We start from the raw sequence: 23,287 nt of genomic DNA, 5'->3' as shown, positions 1-23,287 counted from the left end.
GACCGCAGGCACAACGTGGTCGACCACGTTTTTGCCTGCGGTCGGGAAACCGCATACGGCCGAAAAAGCAGCCGACCGGAGGCTGCGGTTCACTCCGGTCGGCTCATAGACATACATTAACTACGGTTCACGAATACGGCTGAGTGCAGGCGCCGCGATTAAGCCCCGCCCACCCCTCCCCCCAGCCGTATACGGGAACCGTAGTTCAAATTGTAGTGTGATCCCAGCCTAAACAGTGTTAACTTTCCTGAAGATTTTCTGTACATTTCATTAACACAACTGTTTCTTTTATCAATACAGCTGGAGATTGACAATGGTTGGGACTTTAGCATTAAGAGTCTTTACTCTATTGCGCTGTTCCACTGGATTTAGGGGAATTAGTTGCGGTCCAGTAGTCATGCTAGCATTAGCAGGAATTAGATTAGAACTCACGATTTTTGGTTCTGCTGAGGCCATAGGTTTTGAGGCCTAGCGTGTCTTTGAAAGTTGCGCAGATCGGTCCTGTTAGTCTGGCATCCACGAGAGCAGCAACCCAAGAGAGCGATAATTGGACACAGCTCCCGTATATGAGCAGGGGCTGGACTAATGCTAATTGGTCCAAATGGATGTCAATCACCTTTACAGAGATTTGTGGGTAACACGTGACCCAAGGACCTCCTAAGGTCCTTCAACATACCATAGAGGTTATTAGCATGGTCACATGACTGAAGGTCCTGCGACGCTGAACAAGGTAAGTACTATACATTTCTATACAATCTAGCTATAATTATTAATATATACATTTATGAACATTAAAGTTAGACTGAAAGAGAGGTGACTAGGGGCTGTCCCAACTGAGGAACCCTACCTGAATGTAGTTACTCTGACTTTGGGGACCTTTCCACTAGGTACTGGATGCAATACGGTACCGGGACACCTCAATTTTCTCATCTTTTTAAAGTTCCTATAAGTGACTGTATTATTTAGTGTTTACTTTGGGTTTGAATTTATTTAGGGCTCTGACTTGGGGTCTGAATTTAGTTTGGGGGCTTGATATATTTAAGGGTCTTACCTGGAATTTATTTAGCAGTCCTCTGATCCGGTTCCTGAATTTGTTTAGGGGTCTCATCTGGTCTAAACTTTAGAAGCTTAGGAAAAGTTACTCTGGTGACTTGCTAATAACTTTGAGAACTAAGACAAAGTTAAGAGGAAAGTTGTAAGTGTTTTACTTTACTTCTGTAGTTTTTTTTATAGCCATTATATGGGACTGTAATAGTCCATTATCAGTGTAAGTGTTCTGCAACTAACTATAAAGTTAGTGATTGATCCCCATCCGAGCAGTATCTATCCCTGTATCTATCCCTGTATCTATGCCTGTATCTATGCCTGTATCTATGCGTGTATCTATGCCTGTATCTATGCCTGTATCTATGCTTGTTGTATCTATGCCTGTATCTATGCCTGTATCTATGCGTATATCTATGCCTGTATCTATGCCTGTATCTATGCCTGTATCTATGCCTGTATCTATGCGTATATCTATGCCTGTATCTATGCGTGTATCTATGCCTGTATCTATGCCTGTATCTATGCTTGTTGTATCTATGCCTGTATCTATGCCTGTATCTATGCCTGTATCTATGCTTGTTGTATCTATGCCTGTATCTATGCCTGTATCTATGCCTGTATCTATGCGTGTATCTATGCCTGTATCTATGCCTGTATCTATGCCTGTATCTATGCCTGTATCTATGCTTGTTGTATCTATGCCTGTATCTATGCCTGTATCTATGCCTGTATCTATGCTTGTTGTATCTATGCCTGTATCTATGCCTGTATCTATGCCTGTATCTATGCTTGTTGTATCTATGCGTGTATCTATGCCTGTATCTATGCCTGTATCTATGCCTGTATCTATGCCTGTATCTATGCCTGTATCTATGCCTGTATCTATGCCTGTATCTATGCTTGTTGTATCTATGCCTGTATCTATGCGTGTATCTATGCGTGTATCTATGCCTGTATCTATGCCTGTATCTATGCCTGTATCTATGCTTGTTGTATCTATGCCTGTATCTATGCTTGTTGTATCTATGCCTGTATCTATGCCTGTATCTATGCTTGTTGTATCTATGCCTGTTAGTGATGAGCGGCATAGGCCATTTTCTTATTCGCGATATTTCGCGAATATATGGACGAATATTCATCATATATTTGCGAAATTCGCATATTCATTATATTTGCTTTTATTTCTTTATTTTTCGCATATTTATATGCATATGCGAAAATATATGCTCATATTCGTGAATATTGAGCCCTCCCTTCTTCAATGGTATAGGGAACTAATGGGCTAGTGCAGTGGTCTCCAACCTGCGGACCTCCAGATGTTGCAAAACTACAACTCCCAGCATGCCCGGACAGCAAAAAACAACAACAACAACACGGCATACTATTTTGGAAACTACACCCCACAAGAAACGTAACAAGGGGTCCAGTGAGCCTTAACACCCCACATGTGTTTGACAAGTCGGAAGTGTACATTAATTATTTTCACTAAAATGCGTTTGGGTTTTCCCCAAAATTTAACATTTTTACAAGGGGTAATAGGAAAAAATGCCCCCCAAAATTTGTAACCCCATTTCTTGTGAGTATGGAAATACCCCGTGTGTGGACGTCAAGTGGTCTGCGGGTGAACTATAATGCTCAGAAGAGAAGGAGTCACATTTGGCTTTTGGAAAGCAAATTATGCTGAAATGGTTTTTGGGGGGAATGTCGCATTTAGGAAGCCCCTGTGGTGCTAGAATAGCAAAAAAAAAAAGAAGCCCCACATGGTACAGTGAGCCTTTACACCCCACGTGTGTTTGACAAATTTCCACTAAAGTTGGATGTGAAAATGAAAAATGTTATTCTTTTTTCACTAAAATGCTGGTGTTACCCCAAATTTTACATTTTCACAAGGGGTAATAGGAGAAAAAGCCTCCCAAAAATTGTAACCCCATTTCTTCTGAGTATGGCAATACCCATCTTTGGAACAGTGGGCTGTGCAAATGAAAAGTTAAATTTTTCATTTTCACAGACCACTATAAAAAAAATCTGTCAGACACCTGTGAGGTGTAAATGCTCACTGTACCCCTTATTACATTCCGTGAGGGGTGTAGTTTCCAAAATGGCATCAAATGTGGGGGGGGGGGCACTGTTCTGACACTATGGGGGCTTTGTAAACACACGCAGCCTTCAATTCCAGACACATTCTCTCTCCAAAAGCCCAATGTTGCTCCTTCTGTTCTGAGCATTGTAGTTCGCCCGCAGAGCACTTTACATCCACATATGGGGTATTTCCATACTAAGAAGAAATGGGGTTACAAATTTTTTCGTATTAACTCTTGTGAAAATGAAAAATTTGGGATAACACCAGCATTTTAGTGAAAAAAAAAATTTAATTTTCACGTCTAACTTTAACGAAAATTCTTCAAACACCTGTTGGGTGTTGAGGCTCACTATACCCCTTGTTATGTTCCGTGAGGGGTTTAGTTTCCAAAATGGGGTCACGTGTGGGTGTTTTTTTTCCCGTTTATGTTAGAACCGCTGTAACAATCAGCCACCCCTGTGCAAATCACCTCAAATGTACATAGTGCACTCTCACTCCTGAGCCTTGTTGTGCGCCTGCAAAGCATTTAACGTCCACATATGGGGGTCTTTTTTTCCTTTTACCTCTTGTGGAAATGAAAAGAATGGGGCAACACCAGCAACATTTTTTATTTTTTTACACTAACAGGCTGGAGTAGACCCCAAATTTACCTTTTCATAAGGGGTAAAAGGAGAACAAGCCCCCCAAAATTTGATAGGCAATTTCTCCCTAGTACGGAAATACCCCATATGTGGCCCTAAACTGTTTCCTTGAAATACGACAGGGCTCCGAAATGAGAGAGCACCATGTGCATTTGAGGCATAAATTAGGGATTTGCATGGGACGGACCCGGATACCAAAATTACCCTACGGCAGTGTTTCCCAAACAGGGTGCCTCCAGCTTTTGCAAAACTCCCAGCATGCCTGGACAGTCAATGGCTGTCCGGCAATACTGGGAGTTGTTGTTTTGCAACAGCTGGAGGCTCCGTTTTGAAAACACTGCTGTATGAGATGTTTTTATTGGGGGAGTGGGTAACTGTGTAGGAGTATGTATGTAGTGTTTTACCCTTTATTTTGTGTAGGTGTAGTGTAGTGTAGTGTTTTTAGGGTACATTCAGTGGGGGTTCACAGCGAGTTTACCGCTGGGAGTTTGAGCTGCAGCGGAAAATTGGGTGGGGGGTCAGAGACCCCCCCAGGGGTTTGCACGGGGTGTCTGCTGAATGATTTCAAAAGGCATCCCAGGCGCACAGCGGGGATTGAAATTCCCACGGGCGTACAGGTAAGCCCTGGGTCCTTAAATACCAGGGCGTACCTGTACACCCTGGGTCCCTAAGTGGTTAAAGCCCATAGACTTCTATGGGTTTCTGCAGTCCTATTCACACTTCCGAATTTCCGCTTGCGGAATTCCACCTCAAGTTAAAGCCCATAGACATTTATGGGATTCCGCACTCCCATTCACACTTCTGAATTTCCGCTTGCAGAATTCCACCTCAAATTAAAGGAAAATGGTCACCCGTTCACCCGCACTATAACCCGCAAACGGAAATTCAGAAGTATGAATGGGAGTGCGGAATCCCATAGAAGTCTATGGGCTTAATTTGAGGCAGAATTCTGCAAGTCTAGGTTCACACTACGGAATCTCTGGGCAGAAAATTTCCGCCTGGAGATTCCGAGTGTGGCCAGTTAGGACCGCGCAGACACTGCGGTCTCCAATAGACTGCAACGTGTTCCTCGAGTATTTCCACCTGAAGAATGAGCAACGCCATTCTTCAGGCGCAAATTTTCAAGCCCGCAAATTTTCAAATTCCCCTTCACAAATTCCGGTGTGAATTTGTGAACGGAAACCCATTCACTACACTATACATTTTAGTGAGCGGAGTTTTGCCTGCAATTCCAAAGCAGAATATCAGGCGGAGATTCCATAGTGTGAACCGAGCCTTAGGGGGAATCACAGCCGATATCAGGCATGGTGTGGATTTCCCTATATCCAGCTTGCTTTATCTGTTGTTTCATTTTATAAAGATTTCTCCACAGAAAATAATAGTAAAAATCTGCTAGAAAAATGCAACCAAATAAAAAATTCTATACATTTATCAAATAAAAATAAAACATTAAATAAAAAACATAATTGATATTTCTTAGTCCAGAACTGTCCAAACTATTCAAATAAAACATTATTTATCCTACATGGTGAACGCAGTAAAAGAGAAATACCCAACATTGCTGTTTTTTTTGTTTTTTTTTAACCTTGGAGCTTAAAAAAAACATTTAAAAAGATAGATTAAAAAAGGGATAAAAAAAATTCCACAGCTCGTCATACAGGGACACTGGAATTAGATTAGAGAATGCTCATCAACTGCAAGGTGTCCTGAAAAAAAGGAACCCCGAAGATTTGGGAAAGTCTCTCCTTGCAAGGTAAAACCTGGATTTTTCTGACTTTTCCTAAACTATTTTTTAATGTTTTCACCACTAGATGGCAGTGATGGGCAACAGTCTTAGCTAAGTCAAGTTGCAATGAAGTGATGGGATCCTGCTCACTTTCTTGTCTTAAAGGGGTACTCCAGTGGAAAACAATACTTATTTTTTTAAAATCAACTGGTGCCAGAAAATTAAACAGATTTGGAAATTGCTTCTATTAAAAAATCTTAATCCTTCCAGTACTTATCAGCAGCTGTATGCTCCAGAGGAAGTTGTGTAGTTCCTTCCGGTCTGACCACAATGCTCTCTGCTGACACCTCTGTCCGTGTTAGGAACTGTCCAGAGTAGGAGCAAGCCCCCATAGAAAACCTCTCCTGCTCTGGACAGTTCCTGACATGGACAGAGGTGTCCGCAGAGAGCACTGTGGTCAGACTGGAAAGAACTACACAACTTCCTGATAAGTACTGGAAGGATTACGATTTTTAAATAGAAGTAATTTACAGATCTGTTTAAGTTTCTGGCACCAGTTGAAAAGTAAAAAAAAAAAAAAAAAAAAAATTTCCACCTGAGTACCCCTTTAAGAAATGAAAACAGATTCCACATGTTCATAAAGAATCCATAATCTAGCCATATTATTTATAGCGTAATTTTCCTTCATTTTAGTCCGATCCATTTTTTTAAGGACCTATTGATTATTTTTCTATTGAGGTAAATGGCAGGGGTGTATGCTATTGGGGATGTAGGGGCAGCAGCTGCACCCAAGTGCTGGTGTCTCAAGACGCCCAAAGGCCCCATTGACACTAAAGGCACCATGGTCGGTGGGATCCCCGTTACAGACTTTTCATAGAGCCCAGGAGCTTTAAAGGGGTACTCCGGCGCTTAGACATCTTATCCCCTATCCAAAGGATAGGGGATAAGATGCCTGATCACGGGGGTCCCGCTGCTGGGGACCCCCGTGATCTTGCACGCCGCACCCCGTTAAAATCCGTGTGACGTCACGCTCCGCCTCCCTCAATGCAAGCCTATGGGAGGGGGCGTGACAGCTGTCACGCCCCCTCCCAAAGGCTTGCATTGAGGGGGCGGAGCGTGACATCACACTGGGCGGAGCCTTGACGTCACAATGCTCTGGCCCCGTGATCGACAGTAATCAGACCCGGAGCGAACACGCTCCGGGGACTGATTTTAATGGGGTGCGGTGTGCAAGATCACGGGGGTCTGATAGGGGGTCCTTTGGATAGGGGATAAGATAGGGGGTCCTTTGGATAGAGGATAAGATGTCTAAGCGCCGGAGTACCCCTTTAAGTGACAACACTGTCAATGGGCAAATGATTTGAGAATTGATGTACAATAAGACATTAGTTTTACCATTCGCATTTTAATTCTATTAGGACATTTTTCTATTTCATCATTTTTTTCCCCCGGTGCTGATTGATTGCCATCAGACGTGGCCACTACTGCTATTCACTTATGTGCCCACGATAGCCCCCTTGGCATCCTCAGAGGGTATTATAAAGAATTCAGCCTATAGGTGTTACGATTCTGCAATTCTGTCTTCTTATATTAGTCTGTTTGGGTTGGTTGTTATAGGACAGTCTAAGGGTCTAGTTACACTTCTGAATTTCCGCCTCAAATTAAAGTCCATAGACTTCTATGGCATTCCGCATTCCCATTCACACTTCTGAATTTCTTCTTGCGGAAAGGGGTACTCTGGTGGAAAACTCTTTTTTTTTTTTAAATGAACTGGTGCCAGAAAGTTAAACAGATTTGTAAATTAAGTGAACCGCACAAGACAATAGGATGGGCACTATCAATCAGTCCACTATCAGAACAAAGGTGCAATGGCGTTCAGCTGCACGGAGCCAAAATATCGGGAGGTGCTCCAGCCTGTAAACAGTCCTAGTTCCAAAAAACAATCCACAAATTGAAAAGGCGAGTCACTCACCCAGCTGTACACTAGTAGTAGCCAACGGCAGACGATCCGGTTAGTCCATAGTACGGGAACGGGCAGAGATGGAACGAGGCAGGGGAGAGCTCAGACGCGGCCACGGACCGTTACACGCCCACTGGCGCTTCGTCAGGCCGTATACGGCCTGACGAAGCGCCAGTGGGCGTGTAACGGTCCGTGACCACGTCTGAGCTCTCCCCTGCCTCGTTCCATCTCTGCCCGTTCCCGTACTATGGACTAACCGGATCGTCCGCCGTTGGCTACTACTACTGTACAGCTTGGTGAGTGACTCGCCTTTTCTATTTGTGTATCGTAGATTTGTAAATGACTTCTATTAAAAAATCTTAATCCTATTAGCAGCTGTATGCTACAGAGGAAATTCTTTTCTTTTTGAATTTCTTTTTTGCCTTGTCCACAGTGCTCTCTGCTGACACCTGATGCCCGTATCAGGAACTGTCCAGAGCAGCATAGGTTTGCTATGGGGATTTTCTCCTGCAGTTCCTGATACGGGCATCAGGTGTCAGCAGAGAGCACTGTGGACAAGACAAAAAAGAAATTCAAAAAGTAAAGAATTTCCTCTGTAGCATACAGCTGCTAATAAGTACTGGAAGGGTTAAGATTTTTTTTAATAGAAGTAATTTACAAATCTGTTTAACTTTCTGGCACCAGTTCATTTAAAAAAAAAAAGTTTTCCACCGGAGTACCCCTTTAAGATTTTTTGTAATAGAAGTCATTTTTAAATCTTTTTAACTTTCTGGAACCAGTTGATAGGAATAAAATATTTTTTTCATTGAACACCCTTTTAATTTGAGGCGAAATTCCACAAGTGGAAATTCTGCCGTATGAATAGACCCTTAGAGCTGAGCCAATGCTACTCTTGACTGCCAGCCCTGATTGTTTAGAGTGGAGTTTTCTGTCTGGTTAGTCTTTCTTCAAAAAAAATCCTTTTCTTGTGCAGTTCTGTGCGGATTATAGCCTGAGTTTGAACGCAGTATTTCTCGTATCTCTTCAGTATCTAGTTCTAAACTTGTTCCTTGTTCTTAGTTCTTCTTTTGGTTTTTGGTTTTTCTATATTGTAGTTGTCTTGTAAGTTTCTGTGTTTGAGTTTTCTGCTCTGCCTTGCTTCTCTTGGTCCTAGTGCCTCAATGTTTTTGCTTTAGAAAGATAGTCCAGAGTTCCTCTAGAGACATTGCAGGAACGGTGAGGTTAGTTTGTGTGGTTAGGTAAGAGTTTAGGAAAAGATCTAGGGAAAGATTAGGACTACCAAATAGTTCCTGGTTTTGTTACCTTATGTCACATTTCTGACTGCCATCACCATCATTTCTTACTATTTCATTGTCTATTGGTGAGATGCTATTCTTTTTCTTGTTACCTGTCAGCATTGATAAGTGCTTGTATGAACATCTGCTTGTTCATGGTGGCTCAATGGTTAAAGAGTACCTGTCATGATCTTGTAAAATTTTATGATCCTCCCAGTTCACTGCCCCATCATGATAAACCTCCCCCTGACTTTATTTATATTATTTTAAGTTTTCTAGCTTGAAATTGCTCTGTGTTTCCTGCTCAGTCTCAGTCAGATTCACAGACTGGGAAGGGGCGTTCCCCAGCAGGTATGATCATTTGAAGCCATACAGGGGAGAACTTCCTCCCTCACTCTGCTACACACAGCCCAGAGCAGTTTAGTGTGTGTCCATTTGTGCTCTCCAGACAAAGCAGAGAAGCAGTGGCAGCCTCCTGGAAAGGGCTTTCCTGCATGGAGCCCCAGGAGTCCCGGGCCTCCACCTCCTGTTTTTCCAGGCTGGCAGGGGGTGGAGAACAAATTTCGACATCCGGGTCTGAGATCAACCGGGATAAGTGTGAGAGTCTCTGGCCCTGGGGGGGGGGGGGGGGATCCCACATTTGACCTCCCGGACACCCTTCCAGGGTCCCAAGAATCAGCAAAAGTCTTAAGCAACACATTCGGCCAGGATGATTATCCCACCAAAAACTGGGATGGTAAGCTCCAGGATGCCACTCAGAAGGTGAACCAGTGGAAGGGTTGGTCTTTGAACCCCAGGGAAAGGGTGCACCTGATCAAATCGTACCTGCTCCCCTTGTTTATCTATCTGGGCAGTGTATGTATCTTGCCAGAGGCTTACTACACTAGGGTCGACAGCCTGCTTTTCCAACTGTTATGGGGGAACAGGATGAACCTAGTCAAGAGGGAGGTTACGTACCACACGAGGAGACTAGGGGGTTTATCTATGGTAAACCCTGTGGTGTTCTTAACAAACACCTTCTTGAAAGCTAACATCTCAAACCTCTGGTCAGAGAGGGCTCCTCCGTGGGTGCTCTCCTGCAGGGAATGGTTTCGGCCTTTCTTCCAGGACCTCTCTACGCCCCATAGATATCTTCCAGCTTTCGCTACCACGACTCTGAAGGCGATATGTCGGTGGGGTCTGGGAGTCTGGGAGATCAGGACCCAGTCAGGGCAGTTTCTTGACAGATGGGTTCTGTTGACCCACAGGACCCACTCCCATCTTATTTACGCTCTGTTTGAGGTCTGGGAATATCTTTGCCTTTTGGGTCAGCAGTATTTTCAACCTATCTAGCAGAAATGTACATTGCGCTTTATTACCGCTCAGTATATGTATTGCGATAAGATCGATCTTTAGGTCCTGCCTTTATGTCCTGCCTTTATGTCCTGCCTTCTATTGCCCAAAGATATCAGGAAATAATTGGATAGATATAATCAGACCTAGAAGAACTATGATGAGTCTTTATTAGTGTATTGGTTGCTATAAGGCTCAGCATAACGCATGCTGTATGATGGGTGATGTACAGCAACATCTGATAGCATATTTCATAGCAACCAATGCTGGGAGTTGTAGTTCTGCATTGGTTTCCTCCTACACTCCAAAACATACTGATAGGTGAATTTAGATGGTGAACCCCAAAGAGGACAGGGATCGCTTTAAGTGAACAGTGTACAGCGCTGCAGAATCTTTAGGTTAGATATAAATAAAGAATCCTTATTATTGTTGTACTGTTCAGTCCTACTGTAAGTCCTGGGGGGAATCTGAGGGTTGTGAACCACAGGAAGATGACTACTGTAGGTAAAGACCAATTCTGTCATCTAGTGACCAGCTGGTGTCATTACAATTGGCAACTGAACCTACCCCCTATCCACAACTGCTTGGACCCCTGCACTCTCCTGTACAGGGCCCGGCTACTTACCATCCTTGGTGCCTCCACCTTCTTAGACAAGCACAAGTTACAGCCCGCCCAGCCAATCACCCGCTGAGGCAGGACATCGCTGCAACTGGTGATTGGCTGAGTGGGCCATCACTTGTTCTTGTCTCGGAAGGTGGGGGATGAAAGTGTGCTGAGGATAGGTAAGTAGCTGGGCCCCATACATTAGATGGCGAAGGTCCCAATGGTCGGGAATACCCACAGTCAGATACTTAAACGGGTATACCACCCCTAGACATCTTATCCCCTATCCAAAGGATCCCCAGCAGTGGAAACCCCGTGATCTCCCTGCTGCACCCGGCATTTGTTTAAAGCGTCGGATGCAGCGCCGGAGGCTTGTGACGTCACGGCCATGCCCCACTGGTGATGGTGGCTGTGACATCATGAGGGGGCGTGCCCGTCATATCATGAGCCTCCTCCCCGCATTGCCAGTCATCCGGCACGGAGCAAAGTTCGCTCCATGCACCGGATGTCTGGGGTGCCGCAGCCGAGATCGCGGGGGTCCCCAGGGGCGGAGTACCCCTTTAACCACAGGATAGAGGATAAGTTCTGTTCCCCGGAGTACCCCTTTAAACAGATACATCTCAGTTATAGACCATAGTATTGTACTCTGTTATCGTCCAAACGTATAATTCTGAATTGCCATATAGAGCCCATAAAGACCCTAAACAGATTTTTTTGCATTTTTTGCAATATCATCCGTAAACCTCTTTGCATATTCACATCTCCTACCGGGAATTGCTGAACCTTGTGTATTACAGGACGCGCCTCCAGCTAGTGTTACTGTACACAACAGGTGTTCTCCCCGCATCTGATATCATGGCGTTTCCAGGAGCTGTGCACACTCCTCCGCCATGCCGTCCGCCCTGTATTCCCGGCCCATACTGGCTTATTTCTATTACTCTGTTTGAGGTCTGGGAATAACTTTGGGTCCGCAGTGTATTCAGCCTATGTGGCGGAAATGTACATTGTGCTTTATTACCGCTAAGTGTTTGTACTGTGATAAGATCGATCTTTATGGTCCTGTCGTTATAAATTTCTATTGCCCAAAGATATTAGTATATAATGGGAGATCTATAATCAGCCCTAGAAGAACTATGATTAGTCTTTATTGATATATTGGCTCTGTATAAAGCAGTGCAAAACTACAACTCCCAGAATGCCCGGACAGCCAGCGGCTGTCCGGGCATTCTGGGAGTTGTTGTTTTGCAAGAGCTGGATACACTCTGGTTCACAATAGCAAATTGAAGACAGTTCACCCAGAAAGGAACACCACCTGTGCGCGGACCCGCCGGACCCGCTTCCGGCTTCTCAGGCAACAATCTCGATAAGAAAAAGATGTCCAACATTCGGGTGAAGTCCAAACAGGGCACATACAAGATTAAAATACTCTGACGCGTTTCACGCTTTCGCGCTTAATCTATGACTAAGCACGAAAGCGTGAAACGCGTCACAGTATTTTAATCGTGTATGTGCATGCCTAAAGCAAAATAATCGGTAGTTGCAGTATCTTGTAATGACCTTTTTTATTGGACTAACAAGATTTTGTAGAGAAGCTTTCGGGATTCCTCCCTTTATCAAGTCATAAGCATTTCTGAGCTCACAAGGAGAAAACACACGTTCTATCTCACAAAATATGCAGGGGTTAAAACAACATGTGTGGAGAATGGACATTAAGTTGGGCCATAAATTGTATAGCTATGGGACAATAGATACAGATAAGGATGAGTGGGGGGGGGGGGGAGAGCAGAAGTGAGAACGGTCTGGACAGAGGAGAAAGGACAATTTTACTACAGAACATAGACTGAAGATAAGACTAAGACAGGGGAAGGGGAGCAGGGGTGTAATGGTGTTAGAACAGGGAGAGGGAAGACAGTTTAGCAAAGGTTATAGGAAATTTTGATAATGGGATAAGAAGCTTAAATCCACATTAAGTCCTCTGTTCTTGCAGTCATAAAAAATATAATTTTGGCTTCAAATGTCTTTCTTTCCTGGGTGTTCTTTAAGTTTCCTTTCAGGATCTTGATTTTGAGGTCCTGTAGGGAGTGACCTGTTTGAGTGAAGTGGTGTCCGACTGGGTTGCAATAGTCCTTTTCTCTATGGTTGTTGATGGACGATCTGTGGAGGTTCATCCATTTATTGAGTGGCTGACTGGTCTCACCAATGTAACATCCCAGGTCACACTTGGTGCATTGTATCATGTAGACTACATTCTCTGTGGTGCAGGAGTATTGCCCCTTGATGTTGTATGTCTTGTTGTTGCGGGAGGCCTCAGAATTTGTGCAGATGTGTTGACAGAGTTTACAGCGCGGTTTGGTGCAGGGTTTGGTCCCATTGTCTGTATCTGATGTGTCTGAGGGTAGTTTCCTATTGACCAGCTTTTGTTTTAAGTTGGGTGGTTGTCTGAAGGCCAAGATGGGTGGTTCAGGAAAGATTTGCTTTAACACCTCATCTTCTGCTAGGATTGGCTGCAGGTCCTTGATGATTTTGCGTATTTCCTCAAGGGTGGGATTGTATGTGGTAACCAGTGGTACGCGTGATGAGGTTTGTTTCTCTCTGTATTGCAGCAGGTGTTCACATGGTGTTTGAAGAGCAGAGTGGATTTTCTTATGGATGGTCCTTGGTTTGTAACCTTTTTGTTTAAATTTCTAAGCAAAAAGGTTACAAACCAAGGACCATTCATAAGAAAATCCACTCTGCTCTTCAAACACCACGTGAACACCTGCTGCAATACAGAGAGAAACAAACCTCATCACGCGTACCACTGGTAACCACATACAATCCCACCCTTGGGGAAATACGCAAAATCATCAAGGACCTGCAGCCAATACTAGCAGAAGATGAGTTGCTAAAGCAAATCTTTCCTGAACCACCCATCTTGGCCTTCAGACAACCACCTAACTTAAAACAAAAGCTGGTCAATAGGAAACTACCCACAGAAACATCAGATACAGACAATGGGACCAAACCCTGCACCAAACCGCGCTGTAAACTCTGTCAACACATCTGCACAAATTCTGAGGCCTCCCACAACAACAAGACATACAACATCAAGGGGCAATACTCCTGCACCACAGAGAATGTAGTCTACATGATACAATGCACCAAGTGTGACCTGGGATGTTACATTGGTGAGACCAGTCAGCCACTCAATAAAAGGATGAACCTCCACAGATCGTCCATCAACAACCATAGAGAAAAGGACTATTGCACCCCAGTTGGACACCATTTCACCCAAACAGGTCACTCCCTACAGGACCTCAAAATCAAGATCCTGAAAGAAAACTTCAAGAACAGCCAGGAAAGAAAGACATTTGAAGCCAAAATGATATTTTTTTATGACTCCAAGAACAGAGGACTTAATGTGGATTTAAGCTTCTTATCCCATTATCAAAATTTCCTATAACCTTTGCTAAACTGTCTTCCCTCTCCCTGTTCTAACACCATTACACCCCTGCTCCCCCTCCCCTGTCTTAGTCTTATCTTCAGTCTATGGCTCTGTAGTAAAATTGTCCTTTCTCCTCTGTCCATTGTGTTCTCACCTCTGCTCTCCCGCCCCCCTCATCCTTATCTGTAGTCTATCGTCCTATAGATATACAATTTATGGCCCAACTTAATGTCCATTCTCCACATATGTTGTTTTAACCGCTGCATATTTTGTGAGATAGAACGTGTGTTTTCTCCTTGTGAGCTCAGAAATGCTTATGACTTGATAAAGGGAGGAATCCCGAAAGCTTCTCTAATCTTGTTAGTCCAATAAAAAAGGTATTACAAGATACTGCAACTACCGATGATTTCGCTTTTTGCATCACTGGACTAATACGGCTACTCCTAACTACTCTGCAAGCCTAAATAAAGTTATACCCTGTTTGGACTTCACCCAAATGCTGGACATCTTTTCCTTTTCGAGACACTCTGGTTGATCCCTGCTCTACCATTGTAGTCAACTGCACCTGTGTCCTGAGGACAAAGCTACATCCAGGGAAAGCGTGACATTGCCCAAAATCCAAACCTCAGTTTTTTTAGAAAGACAAATACTATGATAAGATTATATATATGTGAGAACGCTTAATTATTAAGCTTAATTGAACATTTGTGTGGGTGATCGATGCTTAGTAGTTACTGTAAACACAGCTGGGACCCAATGATGAATATGTACCTTGTGAAATGAGTAATAGAGCCAATACTTTTTATTTCACAGTCTATGTCCTTAGAAAAACTTTCTTTCCATTATTGTGCACAAACACTGATTTCTTATTTATTTGCATCCAAATCTTAAGGTGGATGCACACCACGAATTGTGCATCCGACAGCCAGATCCGGCGGAAGAATTTCCAAACCGCCTGCTGCCAAATCCCTGCTGGACCCATGCCGGATCCCATTCATTTCAATAAGCCAAGCAGAGTCAGCTAGCCGACCCATGCCAGGGTACGGCATGGGTCCAACAGGGTATGGCATCAGGATGTTTAAAGGGGTATTCTGGCACCAAGACATCTTATACCCTATCCAAAGGATAGGGGATAAGATGCCTGATTGCGGAGGTCCCGCCACTGGGGACCCCCGTGATCTTCCACTCCGCACCCTGTTAGAATAAGTCCCCGGAGCGCGTTCGCTCCGGGTCTGATTACTGGCGATCACGGGGACGGAACATAGTGACGTCACAGCTCCGCCCCCGTGTGACATCACACTCCGCCCCCTCAATGCAAGCCTATTGGAGGGGGCGTGACAGCTGTCACGCCCCTCCAATAGACTTGCATTGAGGGGGGCGGAGTGTGATGTCACACGGGGGCGGAGCCGTGACGTCACTATGCTCCGTCCTCTTGGTTTAGAGGGACTCAGCCTGAGGACCTCCAGCGGTTCCGGAAGCCACTAAAGGTGAGTACTGCATGGTAGATCCCGGGGGTCCCCAGCAGCGGGACCCCGGCGATCTGACATCTTATCCCCTATCCTTTGGGTTGGAGATAAGATGTCTAGGGGCGGAGTACCCTGCCAAATCCCGCTGCCAGATGCACAATTTGTGGTGCGCATGCTCCCTAAGCTTTGGATGTGAATGGAAAACAACTCAAAGTAGGTGCATAATATTCGAAACAAAGCTGTTCTAAGGACATACATGAAATGGAAAGCATTGGCTCTCTTACTCATTTCCCAAGGTACATATTCATCATTGGGTCCCAGCTGTGTTAACAGTAACTACTTACATCGATCACCCACACAAATGTTCATTTACACTTAATTATAGAGCGTTCTTACATACATATTCTTATCATTGTATTTGTCAGACATAGTATTTGACTTTAATGGGTAGGAAGAACAGGAGCAGAAAATCAGCAGCAAAATATGTAGAAAAATACTTATGTGTGAAAGTACCCTTAGGGTTCGTTTACACGCGCAGATTTTTTAGCAGGTTTTCCGCAGCGTATTTGATAGTGGGCGGGTTCTTCTCGGCTATCCGCAGCCGATTTTCCGCGGCGGAATATACACTGTGGAAAATCCGCCGCAAGCCCCATTGAAGTCAGTAGGGACTGTGGCGGATTTTCCACAGCGTTAATTCCACCGCAGAAAATCTGCTGCGGACAGCTGAGAAGAGCCCGCCCACTTTCAAAAACGGAGCGGAATACCCGCTAAAAAATCCGCACGTGTGAACGTACCCGTAGGCTATGTTCACGCAACAATTCTGCGTTCAGCAAATTTCAGCCCATTTCTGGCGAAATTGCAGCAGAATTTTGGTGGAATTCTGTGTTCTCTAAACACAGAATTCTGCTGAATTTTAAGCCCCTTTGAGTTGAAAAGCATTCCACTTGCAATTCTGCAAAATTGATAACACTGGACTTTTATCTTTGTGGAATGCAGAATTTACCTACAAGTCGCAGAAGTTAGGAAATGTGTCAAGGTATAACATCAGTTACAAAGGTTAGTTTAATATCATCTACATGGTATTACTCTGAAAAAGAACATGAAAAGATATAGGGGGAGATTTATCAAAATCTGTGCAAAGGAAAAGTTGCCCGATTGCCCATTGCAACCAATCAGATCACTTCTTTCATTCTGCAGAGGCCTTGTTAAAAATGAAAGAAGATATCTGATTGGTTACTATGGGCAACTGGTCAACTTTTTCTTTGCACAGGTTTTGATAAATCTCCCCCCCCCCCATAAAGAATAGGCAAATATCTCATCTCTAGATTTCTAAAATGGAAGTGACATATAAACACCCTACCCACTTTTAACTAACCACACACCTCTGATTCTCTGATAGTACATTAATAGGTACAGTAAGATATATAATCTATGGTACTCTATTTTGGAGGAATACTTGAAATACATTTCCTTCTGGGAATATTAATTATATCGATTAGATGGTGAAGGATTTAACATAGAACAAGTTATATGCCTCATGTGAATCCACTGATATGCATAACACACACCCCATTCTCTGCAGAAGAAGGAAAAGGGATCTTTATGCTTAGCTTCACAACTCAACGTGGAGATTAAGGAAATGATCTCTTCCCGTAGTTGATATAATTTAATCACATTTTAAAATTATCTTAATCAAATAAGAACCATTTGTATGTTAGCAGATACATTTGAGATATAACTTCTGCACATGGGAAAGAGGGGAAAAAGGGGTTGTCATAGGTAGTCATTGTTTTGTTACAGTTTAGTCATATAGTATACATGGCTGCACTGAAAAAGACTTCTCGACTATTCACGGCCCCGTCCTTCAGGTAGCTTCTTGGAGTGTAGAGAAGATCTCTCCTTACAAGAAGTAGTTAAGGTCCCGATTCCCATGTCTTCGATCTGATCATGAGTATAATGGGTGGTACTGCATGTAGGTAATGATATGCAGTGTGTGAATATAATATATATATATATATATATATATATATATATATATATATGCATGATCCTACTAATAATTCAACACACCATTTAGTGGCACAACAATTAGTATATAAACTATTATTTACTTACAGTTTAATGTCTTCAAATTGGTTAACCGTGTCATTATCCTATGTTATACCCCTTGATCTCACCCTGTTTATCCAAAATAATCCTTATCTTCATCCTGGAATTCCCTTTTCCAAATGAAGAAATAGCAAACCCCAAAGGGGGAGGAAAAGAAAAAAAAATTGAAAAATCCCTTTTTGAATTGACGTTAAAGGGGTACTCCGCTGCTCAGCATTTGGAACAAACTGTTCCAAACACTGGAGTCGGTGATGGGAGCTCATGATGTCATAGCCCCGCCCCCTCATGTAATCACGTCCCGGTGTCTGTCACGCCCCCTCCCATAGACTTGTATTGAGTGGGTGGGGTATGACATCATGAAGGGGCGCGGCTATGACATCACGAGCTCCGGGCGCCGATTCCAGTGTTAGGAACAGTTTGTTCTAAAAGCTGAACAGCGGAGTACCCCTTTAAGCACACAGAGTTTTTTTTGTATTTTTATTTTTTTTGTATTTTTATTATTATTATTATTATTATTATTATTCTTTTTTTAAAATTATTATTATTATAGTCGTGTGTGAGGAAAGGGAATTCCAGGGTGAAGACTTGAGTTATTGTGGATAGGCAGGGTGAGATCAGGCTGTATCTTAGGTCCGTTTATTCTATTTTCCATCCTTCATTTGTGTGTATAATACAGATGTTTAATTGCAGATGTAGATGGCAACAATAACCTAAGTAGAGTTGAATACATAAAATAATAGTTTATATACCAATTGTTGTGTCATTATATGGTGTGTTACTAGCATTGTTTTTCTGTTGTTATTAAAGGGGTACTCTGGTGGAAAACTTTTTTATTTTTTTTAACTGGTGCCAGAAAGTTAAACAGATTTGTAATTGATATCAACAAAAAGAAAGACACGGACTGCACTCACCATCCAACGGGGTTTATTCCATGTGACAAAACATAACAGGCTTAGGTGGGGGTGGAGGCGTGGGTGACCGGGACAGACTGTTTCACGCTGCTAAGGCGCTTCTTCCAGCCAGCATATACCGTTGTATACCGGCTGGAAGAAACACCTTAGCAGTGTGAAACAGTCTGTCCCGGTCACCCCCGCCTCCACCCCCACCTAAGCCTGTTATGTCTTGTCACATGGAATAAATGCCGTTGGATGGTGAGTGCAGTCCATGTCTGTCTTTTTGTTGATATCCTTATACACTTTTGGATTGTGCACCACCGCACCTAATGCTACACGTCAGAAACTCCAGAGCTACCCATACCACACCTGCTGCCGCATACCTTAGTTGAGCAGTGCCAGACCATTTCTTTCTTCCTACTTAACCATTGAAGATTTGTAAATGACTTCAGTTAAAGAAAAATCTTAATCCTTTCAGTACTTATTAGCAGCTGTATGCTACAGAGGAAATTCTATTCTTTTTTTAATTTCTTTTTTGTCTTGTCCACAGTGCTCTCTGCTGACACCTCTGTCCATGTCCGGAACTGTTCGGAGCAGCATAGGTTTGCTATGGGGATTTTCTCCTGCTCTGGACAGTTCCTGATACGGGCATCAGGTGTCAGCAGAGAACACTGTGGACAAGACAAAAAAGAAATTCAAAAAGAAAAGAATTTCCTCTGTAGCATACAGCTGCTAATAAGTACTGGAAGGGTAAAAAAAATTTAATAGAAGTAATTTACAAATCTGTTTAACTTTCTGGCACCAGTTGATTAAAAAATAAAAAAAAATTCCACCGGAGTACCCCTTTAACTACAAGGGTGGCGCCTTTTATGGGTCTCCATCACCTGGTATGTAAAAAAAACCAAACAAACCTACACCCAGGTCTTGGTTGTATGTCAGGCTCCTGGGAGAGAAGCCAGGCTGGGATATGTGTCCTCATCCTTATTTAATGTAAATTGTCATGCCTCTTTTGAATAATGCAAAAAAAAATTACATTAATTTACAATTAACGTGTCATCTGGTTTGTGTGATTTGACTTTTTTTTCTCTAAATTGTTTCAAAGAGCCAGATACATCCAGATGCTAATCCCATTCATAAGCCAGACAAACTGTAGAACAGTGGTCCCCAAACTGAGGACCTCCAGCTGTTGAAAAACTACAATTCCCAGCATGCCCGGACAGCCAAAAGCTGTCCGGGCATGCTGGGAGTTGTAGTTTTTCAACAGCAGGAGGCATCCTGGTTGGGAAACACTGGTCTGGGCTGGTTTGCGCGAATTTTGCCTAGGCCCAGAAACTTCTGGACATAATGTGGCTTCTACAATCACAGTAGACAATTACTTTAAAGGGGTACTCCGCCCCTAGGTATTTTATTCCCTATCCAAAGGATAGGGGATGAGATGTCTGATAGCAGGGGGTTTGGGCATGCAGCACAATGTGTTGGGGATGTCATACCACTCCCCCTCTACTCATGTCTATACGTAGCGGTCACGCCTCCTCCCATAGACATGAATGGAGGGGGTGTGACGGATGTGGTCACCCGTCATCCAGCACGAGTTTGCTCCCTGCAGGGGATGACTGAGGTGCCGCACCAGACATCGCGGGGGGTCCCAGCGGCCGGATCCCCGGATAGGGGATAAGATGTTTAGGGTTGGAGTAAGACTTTAAAGGGGGTATTTAGATCAACTGGCTCCAGACAGTTAAACAGGTTTGTAAATTACTTCTAATAAAAAATCTTAATCCTTCCAATAGTTATGAACTGCTGAAGTTGAGTAGTTTTTTTTTTTCTGACAGCAGTCCTCTGTCTCAGGAACTGTCTGGAACATAAGAGGTTTGTTATGGGGATTCTCTCCTACTTTGGACAGCTCCCAAGGCAGGTGTCATCAGAGAGCAGTTAGACAGAAAAGAACAACTCAACTTCAGCAGCTGACAAGTACTGGTAAGATTAAGATTTTTTTTATAGAAGTAATTTACAAATATGTTTAACTTTCTGGAGCCAGTTGATATATTAAAAAAAAAAAGTTTTTTCTTGGAATACCCCTTTAAATTGTGAGGACCTACCAAACCTGTTTACCTATAGAGAAAACGGCAATGCCATGTTAAATCGGGCATCAAGATCCCCAGATCCCCCACTGAGCAGGTGTCGGCAGACAGAGGATTGTTTTTCATAGCATCTACTGAAAGAGAAGTGTCATTTAAAAATGACCTATTAAATAAATCAAGTTTTTTTGTTACCCCTATTTTTTAATTTTGGTAATGTTTTTTTATTTATTATTTTCAAGTTTTCCATTTTATTAGTTATATATTATATTATATATAAAAATAACCCTGAACTCTTGCAGTTCCTATTTCTGGCCACTTGACCTAAAACTAAGCTGAGACTTCCTGTTCAGTACAGATCACTTCCCAGTGGTCTCCTCCTTATCATCACAGACTAGATTACAGTAAAAGGTGACAGCAGTGTAAAGATTACAGAGATACACAATAGCTCCAAACACACAAAGGGTATAAGGACTCGGCAGGGCCATTTGTAGAATTACACAATAAAGATACAAGACTTCTGAACAGTGAGTGCTCTCCTTTTTTTTGTTCTAGCAACATGTTCTTGATACACAATAGCTGTTGCTCACAGATCAGCCTCTCCCCTCCCCATAGAATGACCTCTGAAAAAGGTCAAAGAGAACACCCAGATCCCTTTCCCATTCAAGTGATTGGGAAAGCTTCCGTCTATTGTTATCTTGTTATGTCCATGGGGATTGCTGTAAAGTATATAACTAAATGCTGTTAAAACAGCTCAGGCAAGTTGGTTGCCCCCATAATAATGTACAAAAAAGCGAAAATAGAAACAGATTACAAAAAAGGAGCCCGGTGAAGTATCTGTCTCTAACCAGAAAAAAAAAATTAAGGTGATGCATTCCCTTTAAAGGGGTACTCCAGTGCTCCAAATAATTTATTCAGAACACTCAGAGCCTGAGGCCGTGATCGTTACGTCCTGGCCACGCCTCCTTATGATGTCATATCACGCCACGCCCCCCAATTCATGTCTATGAAGCAGTGGGACCCCCATGATCAGACATCCTATCCAAAGGATAGGGGATAAGATGTCTAGCAGCGGAGTACCCCTTTAACATTTATGGTGGAGGACTCACACAAAACGTTCGATGGGGAAGATTTATCAAAAACTTTGTAGAGAAAGAGTGGTGCAGTTGCCCATAGCAACCAATCAGGTCGCTTCTTTCATTTTTAAAAGGGCCTCTACAAAATAAAAGAAGCGATCTGATTGGTTGCAATAGGAAACCAGTCAACTTTTCCTCTGCACAGGATTTGATACATTTCCCCTAATGTCCTGTCAATCAATAGATCCCTAGAACCTGCGGTGATGGTTTTGCTGGATCGGTGATATTAGTTTAGTCAGGTTTACAAGCTTTTATCCTGATCAGGCTCCTAAGGAGATTTAATTGGTGTTAAATAATTAACAATGGACAAGAAGCTCCGGACTCTCATTAGAAATGTTACTCAGGATATGAAGGAAATAAGATACAAAGCCATTAAGATGAATGAGCTTCCTTCTCCAGTATAGACCATGGATTTATCTATCGGCCATGTACTTGGTTCTTGCTCGTATCCCTTATGGTCTATAGTCGAGTCAACAACAATGGGTTTGGAAAATGGGGCATTTTGCCCCTTGATTCTTGTAGATGTTATTTTTGGGCAGGTTTTTGACCAGTCACATTGAGGCTCGCTAGAAGAAAGTCATTTCAATCACTACTGACAGTAACCAGGGATGAAGCTTGGCTTTCCTTTATTTGTGACTCCGGTTGGGGAAGGGGACACTGCTTCCCATTGAAGAGACATAGTTGCAGTATGGAAACCTATTTTCAGGTAACTGCTCTAATAAAAAAATAAAATAATATATATATATATATATATATATATATATATATATATATAGGGGAATATGCAAATCAGCTCATTACATCACCTTCTCAGGCGATGTTCCCTGGTATCAGCTTAGCTTCAGTTACGGAATATAAAAAGCTGATCGGGATTAATGCCAAACCAGAACTCTCTCTCCAGAAGGAAAGAGAGGGTCCTCTTTCCTTTTGGAGAGAGAGTTCTGGCTTGGCATTAATCCTGATTAGCTTTTTATATTCCGTAACTGGAGCTAAGCTGATACCAGGGAACATCGCCTGAGAAGGTGATGTAATGAGCTGATTTGCATATTCCCCTACCCAGAATGCCTGCGGAGTGCTTAGTGGCCCTCATACTCATCCTGTATGTATATATATATATATATATATATATATATATATATATATATATTTATATACAATTGAGTTTTCCTCCAAATGGAATAAACATACCTCATACAAATAAAAAAAAAGATGAGACACCTACTTGTAAACTGCTGCTTTGTGATGAGCACCAAAATTGGCAACAGCATTCAACCAAAAATAATGGATAATCTGACAAAGGCTATGTTTACACCACGGAATGTCCGCACGGAAAATCTCCATGCGCACATTCCGTAGACCGTGGTTGCCGGCACAATATGCCAGGGCTAGGACCGCAGGGGAATGCTTTTCGTGCGGAGTCTGCATAAAGTATGGACAGGTTCACTCTTTCTGCGGACATGGAAATAGGAATTCCTGTGCCAGAAAAAATCTGGCACGGAAATTCCACCATCCCGTTGAAT

This window comes from Hyla sarda, chromosome 7 (assembly GCF_029499605.1).
Source record: "Hyla sarda isolate aHylSar1 chromosome 7, aHylSar1.hap1, whole genome shotgun sequence".
In the NCBI taxonomy this organism is placed as follows: Eukaryota; Metazoa; Chordata; class Amphibia; order Anura; family Hylidae; genus Hyla; species Hyla sarda.
The sequence above is the reverse complement of the archived record's forward strand: the minus strand, read 5'-3'. Positions refer to the sequence as shown.